The sequence below is a fragment of the Anomaloglossus baeobatrachus genome, chromosome 8, assembly GCF_048569485.1.
Source record: "Anomaloglossus baeobatrachus isolate aAnoBae1 chromosome 8, aAnoBae1.hap1, whole genome shotgun sequence".
NCBI classification, from domain to species: domain Eukaryota; kingdom Metazoa; phylum Chordata; class Amphibia; order Anura; family Aromobatidae; genus Anomaloglossus; species Anomaloglossus baeobatrachus.
In genome coordinates, this window is record NC_134360.1 from 51,867,915 (window position 1) to 51,882,981 (window position 15,067).

The following is a 15,067-nucleotide window of genomic DNA, read 5'->3' on the forward strand; positions in this document are numbered from 1 at the left end:
AATGCATACACATACAAACGCACATGCAGACACACACGCACACATACAAACACATGCACATAAACATACACACGTACATACAAACACACACACAAATACACACATGCGGACACACACGCATACAGACAAATGCATGCACACACAAACATACAGACACATGCACACAAACACACGCATAGATACATAAAAACACACACATACATACATACACACAAACACATGCACACATACATGCACATACACAGAAACACACACATACATACACACAAGACACACACAAACACACAAGCACACGCACATGTACACATAGATACACACATACATACAAGCACACACACACACACACACACACACACACACACACAGGTTTATCACCCCAAAAACATAAGTACTAATGCTCCATAGACTTATCACAGTCTCATCCCAATATATACAACATCCACCCTACCTGCAAACAGCAAAAACACAGCTCCAGAGCACAATGGTCATTGTCAGGGCTAAACGCCCCCTTGCCCTTTAATAAAATAACATTATATAACAGCCCTGGGAGCTTAGAGCAATAATCCATAGACCTGTCTCTGTGGGTGATGTGCTGCAGACAATATACAAAGTATTACATACACATAAATGAATATAAGAGGAAAGGGTGGGTGGAGATCATAGCACGATCCCCCATACAGCTACTATATAATTCATTGCAATATTTCAATAAACAGCCTGATATCCAGCAACTCATATTGTGATGATAGATAGATAGCTAGATGGATAGATAAATAGATAGAAGGATAGATAGATGATAGATAGATAGAGGGATAGATAGAGGGATAGATAGAGGGATAGATAGAGGGATAGATAGATAGAGGGATGGATAGATAAATAGATAGAAGGATAGATAGATAAATAGATAGAAGGATAGATAGATGATAGATAGAGGGATGGATACCACTGGCTGCACAGGAGAAGCCCCTGCCCAGGTGAGGCGGTCGGTCTGTACCTGCACAGCATCATCTGCACAGCCTCCTGTACTGAGCTCTGGTGTCACAGCTATTGACAGACAATACATTTACTGGACTGTCCCAGTTTTGTCCCTTTGCAATTATAATCCTATTTGCCCTCACAGTCCGGAGCCTCTGTAAGTCCACAGCACACAACCTGCAGCTGCACAAACCTTCCTACAATGCAGAAGTGCTGGAGACCACACTGGAGACAATGTATATATGAAGGTATTAATGAAATGACACTGCGAGACAATGTGTATACCATGCATAATATGCTGTAGACAATGTACATACTATGCAAAGTAATACGCATCTCTAGACACAATGTATATGTGCTGGACCCAGTCTGGTGTGCCCGTATACTGTTACCCTGTCACCTGCACACAACACACCATTACTGGATAGAATGTCATTATGGCAAACAGAGAAGTGCTTCCTTTGGTCCTGCCCTAAGGCGTTATATACACATGACCCCTCAATATAATGTGCTATTTTTACATACATGAAATGCAGAATATGAGAATTGGCTCCACAGCCGAGCACATAACATTCCCCAGCCCAGGACACATCGGTGCTGAGGAGCATTGCAAAGTCCCACCCTGATACATTGTATAGGAGCTGAATGTAATGTGCAAATAACACCTGGATACAATGTATACATCCTATAGGATTGACAGATGGAGACCACAGCCCTGTATAAAGTGTATACATCCTATAGGATTGATATGTGTGGACCCCAGCCCTATATTCATCCTATAGGAGTGATACATACATGTAGACCACAGTTCTGTATACATCCTATAGGAGTAACATATGTGGACCCCAGCTGCATATAAATCCTATAGGAGTAACATATGTGGACCCCAGCCCTGTATAAAGTGTATACATCCTATAGGATTGATATATGTAGACCACAGTCCTGTATACATCCTATAGGAGTAACATATATGGACCCCAGCTGCATATAAATCCTATAGGAGTAACATATGTAGACCCCAGCCCTGTATACATCCTATAGGAGTAACATATGTAGACCACAGTCCAGTATACATCCTATAGGAGAAACATATGTAGACCACAGTCCTGTATACATCCTAAAGGAGTAACATATGTAGACCACAGTCCAGTATACATCCAATAGGAGAAACATATGTAGACCACAGTCCTGTATACATCCTAAAGGAGTAACATATGTGGACCCCAGCTGCATATAAATCATATAGGAGTAACATATGTAGACCACAGTTTTGTATACATCCTATAGGAGTAACATATGTAGACCACAGTCCTGTATACATCCTATAGGAGTAACATATGTAGACCACAGTTTTGTATACATCCTATAGGAGTATTATATGTAGACCACAGCCCTGTATACATCCTATAGGAGTAACATATGTAGACCACAGCTCTGTATACATCCTATAGGAGTAACATATGTAGACCACAGCCCTGTATACATCCTAAAGGAGTTATATATGAGGACCCCAGCCCTATATACATCCTATAGGAGTTATATATGTGAACCCCAGCCCTCTATACAATGTATACATTCCACCTGGATGAGCGCAGAATAGAATAAGACGTCCTCAGTGGATACAATGTATAAATCCTACCTTGACACAATGCATTAGTCCTGCCTGGATACAATGTATAAGTGACACCTGGGTACAATGGATCCTACTGGCTTTCTACAGCACTAACAATAGACAAAGTCTCCATCCTGAAGACAGAAGTCCTGAGGATAATCCCAGCACAGCAGCCGTCGCCCTGGACAGATCCCACCATGTACATACACTGAGAGGCTCCATCCACGTCTCCACCATCCAGCTGGTCACATCCCATCCGCCCTGGTCACAGGGAGCTGCAGATCTGGTCCCTGAGATGCTCCGAGCCTTGTGAGCTTCTCTCCACCAAGCAGCCCCCCAGGACTCACATAATTAGCACAGAAACCCAGGAGAAGAAGAGCAGAGATCTACAGCTGTGACAGAGGAGGAGAGATGGAGGGAGAGAGGGAGGGAGGGAGGCAGGGAGAGAAAGGCTGAACAGAGGAGGAGAAGAAGAAAGGGGCAAGGTAAGGAGGGGGCACAGAGGAGGAGACACAGAAGAATCAGAAGGATTCAGGCTGAGCACACAGGATAAAACATGCCACTGAGCTGCAGGTGACAGGTACACATCAGGCTGCTGCAGACAGGGGACAGGCGGGGGTGGGGGCTGTAGATCTAAAGGAGGGGGGCTAATCATCACCAGTATAAAGGATCCAGGATTACCAGTAATCATATACAGTGGCAGAGGGAAGCAGCAAGCAGGCGCACAGACAATGGGGTGCCTGGTGTATAATGAGGAGGGGGCTCACAGAGGGGAGATCAGGGCTACCTGTGATCCAGGAGAGCTGTCAATCTATAGCTGTCAATGTGATACAGCATGCAGGGAGATGACACCAATTACTGGAGGGATATATGCTAATACAGAGATGGGCACAATATCAGTGCCCTGAATCTATAGATAATGGGGTACATGCCATAGAGAACATGACAGTGGGGCTGGGCATCCAACATGGGGCCTGAATTTAGAAATGGGTCCCTCTCTTGCTTTAATTGGGGGCAGTATGACACCCCTGTGCAGGGATGGAGGGTGGGGGGGGTGTCTGGTTTTGCTGGATTTCTGTGCTGTGTTAGCGCTAAGATCTAGTATTAGAAATTAATTTTACACGATCCTCTATATATGGAACACATTTACATCAGTAGGAAAGTCTCTCCGGCCACCCTATCGATCAAACCTTTCCATCTATCTAGTGATAATGGAAACTGGAGCATTGGAGCTCTTAGGGTTAATAGTGTATATAGTCCATAGGAAGGAGCCCAGTCTTCACTGCACGCAGATTAATCATTGTAGGATGAAAACCTCTATTTTAAGCCAACATAATGTATTATCTGCTGCGCAAATGATTTATTAACCATTTGCGCCAGGATTTAGAGGTATTTGTAATGGTCAGATTACACAAAAACGTGTAATGCGTGCGTGGCCTAATAATTGACGTGATTTAGACTCATTTCTAAAATGTAACCTTTAAAGAAAAAGCAATGATGCAGATCTGCTCTATATAGACAGGAATAAAGTTCTCATTTTGGCCATTGTGGCGGACTGTGGGTGCAGTGGTAAATTGTCATAATACTGGATGAGCGGTAAGTAAGATTTAAAGGGTGAACTCAATGGACTTGTGTCTACTGTCAACTTTAAAGGGGTTGTCCACTTTAACAATGATGGTCTACCCATAGGATGTCTGTTCTGACATCCAGCACCTCCGCCGATCAGTTGTGCTCGGTGCCGGTGGCAACCGGAAATGCTCAGTTTCGGAGCTGCCCCGTCAACTGTAGTGGCCGTGGCCGGGTACTGCACATCTGCCTCCTATTGATGTGAATGGGAGGCGGATGTTCTCTTTTTTGATAGCGTCCAGGTACTGAGCAGCTCCAGAACTGAGCATTTCCGGCACCGAGAACAGCTGATCAGTAGGGGTGCCAGGTGTTGGACCCAGGTCGATCAGACATTGGTGACCTATACTAAAGTGAAGTGGACAAACCCTTTAAAACTATGAAAGAACGGCATTTGACCATTATGGCCAGTAATCAACATCTCTGGTCATATATTGGATACTTGTAAGCAAAGACCAGGATAACTACTGAAACTGCAGAGTGGAATAGCCAAAAAAAGACCAGATAAGTGGTTTTTGCTGTTCTTTTTTCCCTTTAATACAGTCAGTGACTGACTGACATCATGTCACCGGGTATGTAATGACAGAACAGGGGCCCCTAGGCTGACCCTCAGACTTGGGACCCTGAGCTGTCCCTTCTCTCAGAAGTAGGTTTGATGGTAGCCAGGTCTGAGCCCCCACCATGACCCTGACTCCTGTCAGAGCCCTGATCTTACTCCCTCTCTTCCCTACCCTTGGGGCAGGTCAGGAACACAATAACAAAACCCCACAAAAATGACACGGACAAAAGAGAAATAAAACTTGTACACACTGCACTCAGACACAAAGGAGAGACTATATGTGTACAGGGGAATAAAGGAAAAGGTAGGAAATAACCGCACAACAGGGGAATGTTCACAGCACTCAAAATCACAGATCACCATAAACAGGATCATCACTAAAGGCAGCGTTACATGCTACGATATATCGTGCGATCGCACCCGCCCCCGTCGTTTGTGCGTCACGGGCAATTAGTTTCCCGTGGTGCACAATGTCGTTAGCCCCCGTCACACTACTTATCTCCCTAACGACGTCGCTGTGGGCAGCGAACATCCTCTTCCTGAAGGGGGAGGGACGTTCGGCGCACAGCGACGTCACACAGCGGCCGCCCAATAGAATCGGAGGGGCGTAGATGAGCTGCTGGAACACCCCACCCACCTCCTTCCTTCCGCATTGCCCGCAGGACTCAGGTAAGCTGTGTTCGTCGTTCCCGGGGTGTCACACAGAGCGATTAACAACCGGAGCACAGAAGGAGGAACGACATTATGGAAATGAGCGACGTCTCAACGAGCAACGATAAGGTGAGTATTTTTGCTCGCTAACAGTCGTTCGGAGGTGTCACACGCTACGATATCTCTAACGATGCCGGATGTGCGTCACTATCGACATGACCCCGATGACATCATTAGATATATCGTAGCGTGTGACGGGGCCTTAAGACCAGAATCGCTGGAGCTAAGCTGATGCTATAATCGGCGCTGAATAGGAAGGTCCAGGATCTTATATAAGAAGGCGACAGCTGAGATTGGTAATCAGTAACCTGAGCTCCTAGCAGAGTTCCCCAGGTCAGCAGGAATTAACCCCTACAGGACTGAGGAACAGAGCACATGAAACAGCCGATGCCCAGCTCTGGCTGAACAACTAGGAGACATCAAGTTGCCTGTGAGGCTCTGCAGTGTGAACAGAACTGGATATCGCCATCACACCTAATGAGTCTGGACCTAAAAACCGCATGACGCATCACAATAGATTAAAGTGGGCCTCTGAGTTTCCATTCTTCACCATTATAAAAATATCTGCTTGTTGTCAGTGAGTGGAAACAGGCTTGTTTGGATTCATAAATTGGAAAAATATACAGATGTATTACTTCTTACAGCTGGGAGAGAGCTACAGATGTATCCCTTGTAGATAATTCTCCATGCAGGCAGCTGATAGTTTGTTACAATGTATCAATGCAGGGGAAAAAAATGTATCTGTCCTGGGTGTGAGAAGATTGTGTAAAATAGATACAATTGTAACAAATCCTCAGCTGTGAGGTCTGCTTTGTCAGGGAGTATTCAGCCAAACAAAAAGCAGGAATCATGGAAGTATATAGAAAGGGGAAAACCCCATCAAAATACAATGATTAATCTTGAAAATAGTGTGAATATTTCAGGGAATACTGAAGGGGTATGTATATAGCGTATTCTGATTTATTCTATCATTCTACACATTAAAACCTTAATTACTCTGCCTGACTTTTAGAGGGGTGCAGGTTGAACCCAACAAAGGTTTTCAGTTTTAATTTGAAATATGTATAGGGCCAACCTTAGCCCCCCGCACCAAACCAAAACCCCTCACACCCAACCTTTGTCCCCCGCACCAAACCATAGCTGCCCAAACTCAACCATTGCCACTTCACACCCAACCTTAACCCCATCGCACACAACCTTAACCCCCCCGCACCCAAGCTTGGCCCCCAGCACCCAAGCTTAGCCCCCAGCACCCAAGCTTAGCCCCCCACACCTAACTTTAGCCCCCAACACCGAACCTTAGCCCTTGCATCAAGGCAAAACCCCCTAAACCAAACCAAAACTCCCCCCACACCCAACCTTAACCCCCCACACCCAACCATAGCTGCCCAAGCATAGCCACTTCACACTCAACCCCCCGAACCAAGCTTAGCCCCCAGCACCCAAGCTTAGCCCCCAGCACCCAAGCTAAGCCCCCAGCACCCAAGCTAAGCCCCCAGCACCCAAGCTAAGCCCCCAACACCCAAGCTAAGACCCCAAACACCCAAGCTAAGCCCCCAGCACCCAAGATAAGCCCCCAGCACCCAAGCTAAGCCCCAAGCACCCAAGCTAAGCCCAAAGCACCCAAGCTAAGCCCCAAGCACCTAGCCTTAGCCCCTTACATGCAAGCATAGCCACCTGCATGCAACCGTAGCCCCCCCCACATCCAACCTTAGCGCCACATTCCCAACCTTAGCCCCCCACACGGTCCCCCACACCCAACCTTAACCCCCCACATCCAACCTTAGCCCCATGCAATGAAGCTTAGCCCCTTACACGCAAGCTTAGTCCCAATCACCCAACCTTATCCCCTGCATCCAACCTTAGCCCCCCACACCCAATCTTAACCCTCCACACCCAACTTTAACCCTTGCACACCCAATCTTAGTCCCCACACCTTACCTTAGTTCCTCGCAACCCCATCTGTACCTTCTGTGCTAACATTACGCCGATTATACACATTTGTGTGAGAAAAATATCTGAAATGTATCCAGATCCAAGGATGTTACATAACACAAAACATTCAACAGAAAACATTTATAAATGTATCATTTAACTCCAGGAATCGGTAATGATCAATATGTGACACCACAAAAGGTTTCCCAAGATCTAAAATCTCTCGTTTGCTTCAGTCTCGGGCTGTTCCCCTGGTTTATGAGGTTCGGGGGAATTGTGATATAAAACAATGGAATGTTACCCATTGTAGCTTATTGATACATAAACCTACAGATCCTGCGAGAGTTATCAAACATCAGAGCATTTATTGTCAATCAGTAAAAAAAAAGCTTAAACTATTCAGGTGTCAGTAAAACTTATCATCGGGCAGGAAAATCACACAACAGAGATGAAGAAGAAACAGTGGGGCTGTAACCAGCAAATGTGTACAGTATATAGCAGTATTCACAGCGCTGGATGACAAAGGCTGCAGACAACACGCTGGGGGTGAACACCAGGGATAGAGAGTATCCATTACAGATGCAAACAAAAACTACTATAATACAATTCCTGAAAATATGAATATAACTACTATAATACTGCCCCCTATGTACAAGAATATAACTACTATAATACTGCCCCTATGTACAAGAATATAACTACTATAATACTGTCCCCTATGTACAAGAATATAACTACTATAATACTGCTCCCTATGTATAAGAATATAACTACTATAATACTGCCCCTATGTACAAGAATATAACTACTATAATACTGCTCCTATGTACAAGAATATAACTACTATAATACTGCTCCTATGTACAAGAATATAACTACTATAATACTGTTCCTATGTACAAGAATATAACTACTATAATAATGACCCCTATGTACAAGAATATAACTACTATAATACTGCTCCTATGTACAAGAATACAACTACTATAATACTGCCTCCTATGCACAAGAATATAACTACTATAATACTGCCCCTATATACAAGAATATAACTACTATAATACTGCACCCTATGTTCAAGAATATAACTACTATAATACTGCCTCTATGTACAAGAATATAACTACTACAATACTGCCCCTATATACAAGAATATAACTACTATAATACTGCCCCTATGTACAAGAATATAACTACTATAATACTGTCCCCTATGTACAAGAATATAACTACTATAATACTGTCCCCTATGTACAAGAATATAACTACTATAATACTGCCCCTATGTACAAGAATATAACTACTATAATACTGCTCCTATGTACAAGAATATAACTACTATAATACTGCTCCTATGTACAAGAATATAACTACTATAATACTGCCCCTATGTACAAGAATATAACTACTATAATACTGCCCCTATGTACAAGAATATAACTACTATAATACTGCCCATATGTACAAGAATATAACTACTATAATACTGCTCCTATGTACAAGAATATAACTACTATAATACTGCCCCTATGTACAAGAATATAACTACTATAATACTGCCCCTATGTACAAGAATATAACTACTATAATACTGCCCATATGTACAAGAATATAACTACTATAATACTGCCCCTATGTACAAGAATATAACTACTATAATACTAACATCTACGACAGCCTTTCTTGAGGAAACTTGAGCTTTTTCTTTTTGCACCTGGTCTGCCTGTTATATGGATTCTGTTTCTCGCTCCTGGCGATGCCACTTTACTGCCGGTGATTCTGTGCCCATTAGATGAGACATCTATAGCTGCTCACATTTGGTGCCCGATTCAGAAAAGAACATCTGCTCAGAGATTTGAGTAAAGTCGTGCAAGTGGCAGAGGTTTCCTGGAGCGGTACGTGTGCGGTATTATGTACAGGTAGGAGAGCGGTGAGTTGTTAGGTTAATTTGCACATGTACTTTGTGCATTAGAGGTGGGTGCCTCCTATAGATCACCCTGTCCGTCACATCCGGCCATAGCATGTGGATGGCTGCAGTCTTGGGCCCCCGAAACCTCGAGATCCCCAGAGATGCCACATTAGGGTCAGGACGCACAGAGACGCTGGCATGGGGATATCTGGGGAGATGGCATCGCACTGATGGACAGATGCAGAGCTGGCAAGTGGCTCCTGCACATCCACTGCTGAAGATGGCACTTTCTTAAAGGGACAGTAAGCAAAGAGTGACATTACAATGTCTCTGGAGTGTCTTAGTATTGAAGATATGTGATACAAAGCAGCGATCATTGGAGAATTTTGCACTACAACCGGTCTCTTATCATTATAAAATGGCTGATAACAGGGAATGATAAATTGCAATAAGGACACAGCGGAGAATGGAGATGAGCGCATAATTCAGGTGCACTGTCCCTTTAAATTATAGCTTGTACATGTCATTTCAGTAACCATCTATTAAAAGAGAAGGGACGAGCAATGATTATAATGATGGTCAGGACTACAAGCACCAGCATACTCCCATCATCTGCCCGCAACACATGATACAATGTAGAACGCATCAGAGGATTAGATACACAGCTCAGACAGTATCACATATAATAGGATTAGATACACAGCTCAGCAGAGCATATCACAGATTATGGGATTAGATACACAGCTCAGTAAACAGTATCACATATAATAGGATTAAATACATAGCTCAGCAGAGCATATCACAGATTATGGGATTAGATACACAGCTCAGCAAACAGTATGATAAATGATAGGATTAGATACACAGCTCAGCAGACAGTATCATACTTCATGGGATTAGAAATACAACTCAGAAGACAGTATCACACATGATAGGATTAGATATGCAGCTCAACAGACAGTATCACACATGATTGTATCTAATCCTAAACTCAGCAGATAAGATCACGTGATAGGATTAGCTACACAGCTCAGGAGTATCACACAGGATAGGATTAGATACACAGCTCAGCAGACAGTATCGCATATGATAGGATTAGATACATAACTCAGCAGACAGTATTATGCAGGATAGAATTAGATACACAGCTCAGAAGGAGTATCACACATAATAGGATTAGATACACAGCTCAGCAGACAGTATCACACAGGATAGGATTAGATACGCAGTACAGCAGACAGTATCACACAAGATGGGATTAGATACATAACTCAGCAGATAGTATCACACATGATAGGATTAGATACACAGCTCAGCAGACAATAGGAATGATACTTTGCTACACCAGGTGTTCATCACAATATCACATATATGATTAGATGCAGAGTCTAAATAGTCAGTATCACACATGGCAGGATTAGCTACACCAGCTGAGCTGCACATATGAGAACAGATGAGATTTCTGCACTTAGGTACCTCAGTAAAGCGCACGCAAGATCCGGGGTCTCTCCTCCGAGGTCGGCAGATGTGACACGGCTCATAATTGGGGAGTCAGTGACTCTCACTTCATTGCCTCTAACAAGGCTGGCGCCGGCCTATCAGCTCCTCCAGAGCAGCGAGCTGATTAATTGTGCGCAGAATGTCTCCGCTATTTATATCCTCAGCGCTGAGACATCTCAACAGGTCTGTGCAGCGCAGCACACAATCACACAGAAATAGGTTAATTAAACACGATTCAGGGAAAGGAAGGAAACTGCGCAAGAGAAAGAAAAGAGAAACTCCGCATGTACCGGAGGAAAACACAGAATATGTATATAACGGCCACTGCAACTTCATACATGGAAGATAGTGTCCCGAGACACGGAGTCCAGAGGATAAGTGATGTATCAACACAGAGACTGCACCAGCAGAATAGGGAGTGCAGCTCTGGAGTATAATACAGGATGTAACTCAGGAGCAGTACAGGATAAGTAATGTAATGTGTGTACACAGTAACTGCTCCAGCAGAATAGTGAGTGCAGCTCTGGATTATAATACAAGATATAACTCAGGATCAGTACAGGAAAAGTAATGCAATGTATGTACACAGTGACTGCACCAGCAGAATAGTGAGTGCAGCTCTGGAGTATAATACAGGATGTAACTCAGGAGCAGTACAGGATAAGTAATGTAATGTGTGTACACAGTGACTGCACCAGCAGAATAGTGAGTGCAGCTCTGGATTATAATACAAGATATAACTCAGGATCAGTACAGGAAAAGTAATGCAATGTATGTACACAGTGACTGCACCAGCAGAATAGTGAGTGCAGCTCTGGAGTATAATACAGGATGTAACTCAGGATCAGTACAGGATAAGTAATGTAATGTGTGTACACAGTGAGTGCACCAGCAGAATAGTGAGTGCAGCTCTGGATTATAATACAAGATATAACTCAGGATCAGTACAGGAAAAGTAATGTAATGTATGTATACAGTGACTGCAGCAGCAGAATAGTGAGTGCAGCTCTGGGGTATAATACAGAATGTTACTCAGGATCAGTACAGGATAAATAATGTTATGTATGTACACAGTGACTGCACCAGCAGAATAGTGAGTGCAGCTCTGGAGTATAATACAGGATATAACACAGGATAAGTAATGTAATGTATGCACACAGTGACTGCAGCAGCAGAATAATGAGTGCAGCTCTGGAGTATAATACAGGATATAACTCAGGATCAGTACAGAATAAGTAATGTAAAGCATGTATACAGCGGCTGCACCAGCAGAATAGTGAGTGCAGCTCAGGAGTATAATAAAGGATGTAACTCAGGATCAGTACAGGATAAGTAATGTAAAGTATGTATATAGTGAATGCACCAGCAGAATAGTGAGTGCAGCTCTGAAGTATAATACAGAATGTAGCTCAGAATCAGTACAGGATAAGTAATGTATGTACACAGTGACTGCACCAGCAGAATAGTGAGTGCAGCTCTGGAGAATAATACAGAATGTTACTCAGGATCAGTACAGGATAACTAATATAATGTATGTACACAGTGACTGCAACAGCAGAATAGTGAGTGCAGCTCTGGAGTATAATGCAGAATATACCTCAGGATCAGTACAGGATAAGTAATGTAATGTATGTACACACTGACTGCACCAGCAGAATAGTGAGTGCAGCTCTGGAGTATATTATAGGATAAAAAATAGAACCATATATATAGTAACTACAATGAAATGACAATGTAATTTGGAGACCTTGGAGTTACAGAAATATTTGATTAGTAAAGAAAGGGTTGGATGCTTTCAGAACATTTTGGCATGGACAGCCACCGAGGCTATTTTTAAGGGATTTTCTGCTAAGTGTCTCCAATCTGAGTGGAATGGCCCTTTACGTGCAATTACCTCTCAATCACTTATGTAATGTATGTTTGACTATTTCCAGTGCCTTCCGGATTGTGTCTCTCAGCAGATTTGATGCTGTAGATTCCTCGGCACAGCTCGCATCTGGCCGCTCTCTGCACCGTCACCATTATTGCTGCAATTTGCTTGCAATTAATTTATAGGCTGCAAAGTATTAAAAGCTTCATGTCGTCGTGTGTATAGAAAGGGATGTATATGCGCAGCGCAGACAACCCTCAATCAGCAGCGCCGGCTTCTCAGCCCCGAGGGTAATCAATTTTTTATGTTCACACAATTAAAATTTTTAAGCTGGAAAAATTATTTTCCACTCCGCTGTTTTCCTGTAAATTACTTGTTGTTAATGATCCCCCCGTTAGGAGATCCCAGCTGAGGAGCGGCGTCCCCTGCCCATATTACTGAAGTGAAAAGCGCAGGATCTGGCGAGGGACACATCCCGGAGCGGCTGAAAGCTCTAGTAATCAGATTTCCCCAATTTATTGGTCAAGACCAGAGACCTCCGAAAATAATTATCCCCGCTGTTCAGTAAGGAAGCCCCCTAATATTTCTGCCCCTGGTTATTCCCACTCATCATCCTCCTCGCTCTGGATTACTGCTCTTTATCATCACCACTACCCCTCATCATCATCACTACTACCCCTCATCATCATCATTACTACCCATCATCATCACTACTACCCCTCATCATCATCACTACTACCCCTCATCATCATCACTACTACCCCACATCATAACTACTACCCCTCATCATCATCACTACTACCCCTCATAATCACTACTATCCATTGCCATCATCATCACTACTACCCCTCATCATCATCACCACTACCCCTCATCATCATCACTACTACCCCTCATCATCATCACTACTACCCCTCATAATCACTACTATCCCACATCATAACTACTACCCCTCATCATCATCACTACTACCCCTCATAATCACTACTATCCCTTGCCATCATCATCACTACTACCCCTCATAATCACTACTATCCCTTGCCATCATCATCACTACTACCCCTCATCATCATCACCATGACCCCTCGTCATCACCACGACCCCTCATCATCATCATCATCACTACTAACCCTCGTCATCACCACTACTCCTCATCACCACCACTAACAGTCATCATCATCACGGCTACTCTTCGTCATCCCCACTATTCCTCGTCATCCCCACTACCCCTCGTCATCCCCACTACCCCTCGTCATCATCACTGCTACCACTCATCATCACCACCACCCTTCGTCATCACCACTAACCCTCGTGATCATCACTACCCCTCATCATCACCACTACTCCTCATCATCGCCACTACTCATCAACTTCACTGCTACCCCTCGTCATCACCACCACCCTTTGTCATCACCACTAACCTTCATCATCACTACTAACCCTCATCAACATCACTACCCCTCATCATCATCACCACTACCTCTCGTCATCACTGCTCTTCATCATCAATATCCTTTGCTGACGTTGAACAGAATAGTCTTTTGACGAGTTTAGTTGTACAGAAATCTGATTACTAGAGCAGATGGAGGGATGTGGCAGGACAAGTGCCCAAAATATGGAAACATGGCCAACACCTTTCTTCACCCCTCATTCTTGATTTTCACAATCTTTACCCCAGTTCTTCCTAAAATGAGTTCACCTCTGTCCCTTTATCATCCTTCCTTCCTTATCCTTAACCTGCAACTTCTTGTGTTCCCATCATCCACACCTTTCTTCTTCTGCACTCTCCATGTCTACATTTTGCAAATATCAAAAGGAGATTGTTCTTATAAATGTATATTAAAGGGGTTGTCCACTACTTTTACATTGATGGCCCATGTTTAGGATAGGTCATCAATGTCAGACCGGCTGGGGTCCGACACCCCACGTCCTCGCTTATCAGCTGTTCTCGGTGTTGGCGGTGGTAGCAGAAAATGCTCAGTTCTGGAGCTGCTCCGATTTGTGATGGTGGCTGCGGCTGGGTACTGCACATTCGCCTCCCACTCAAATCAATAGGGGGCGCATGTGCAGTATCCGACTGTGGCCACTATCAGAAGGTGGGGCAGCTCTGGAACTGAGCAATTCAGGCCACCTGTTGCAGCCACCGACTTATTGGCGGTGGTGCCAGGTGTCAGACCCCAGTTGATCACACATCAATGACCTATCCTATCTAAGCATTTCCAGCCACCGCCGCTGAGGACAGCTGATCGGTGGGGGTACTGGGTGTCAGACCCCGGTTGATCAGACATTGATGACCCATCCTAACTTAGCATTTCTGGCCGCCTGCACGTGAACGGCTGATTGGCAAGGGTGCCGGATCCCGGTTTATCAGAC

At 44.0% G+C, this 15,067-nt stretch overlaps 1 protein-coding gene across 5 annotated transcripts in view; it reads right to left on the bottom strand.

Moving 5' to 3' along the window:
- The window catches only part of LOC142249759 (contactin-4-like), a 231,553-nt gene that overhangs the window by 132,916 nt on the left and 83,570 nt on the right, over positions 1-15,067 (bottom strand). The window contains exon 1 of one of the 5 annotated variants that reach the window (XM_075321614.1): positions 2,795-3,020. The exons of 3 other annotated variants lie outside the window; for them this stretch is intronic. The gene's annotated coding sequence lies outside the window, so the exon portion shown is untranslated. One more of the 5 variants, XM_075321617.1, reaches the window with a different exon arrangement.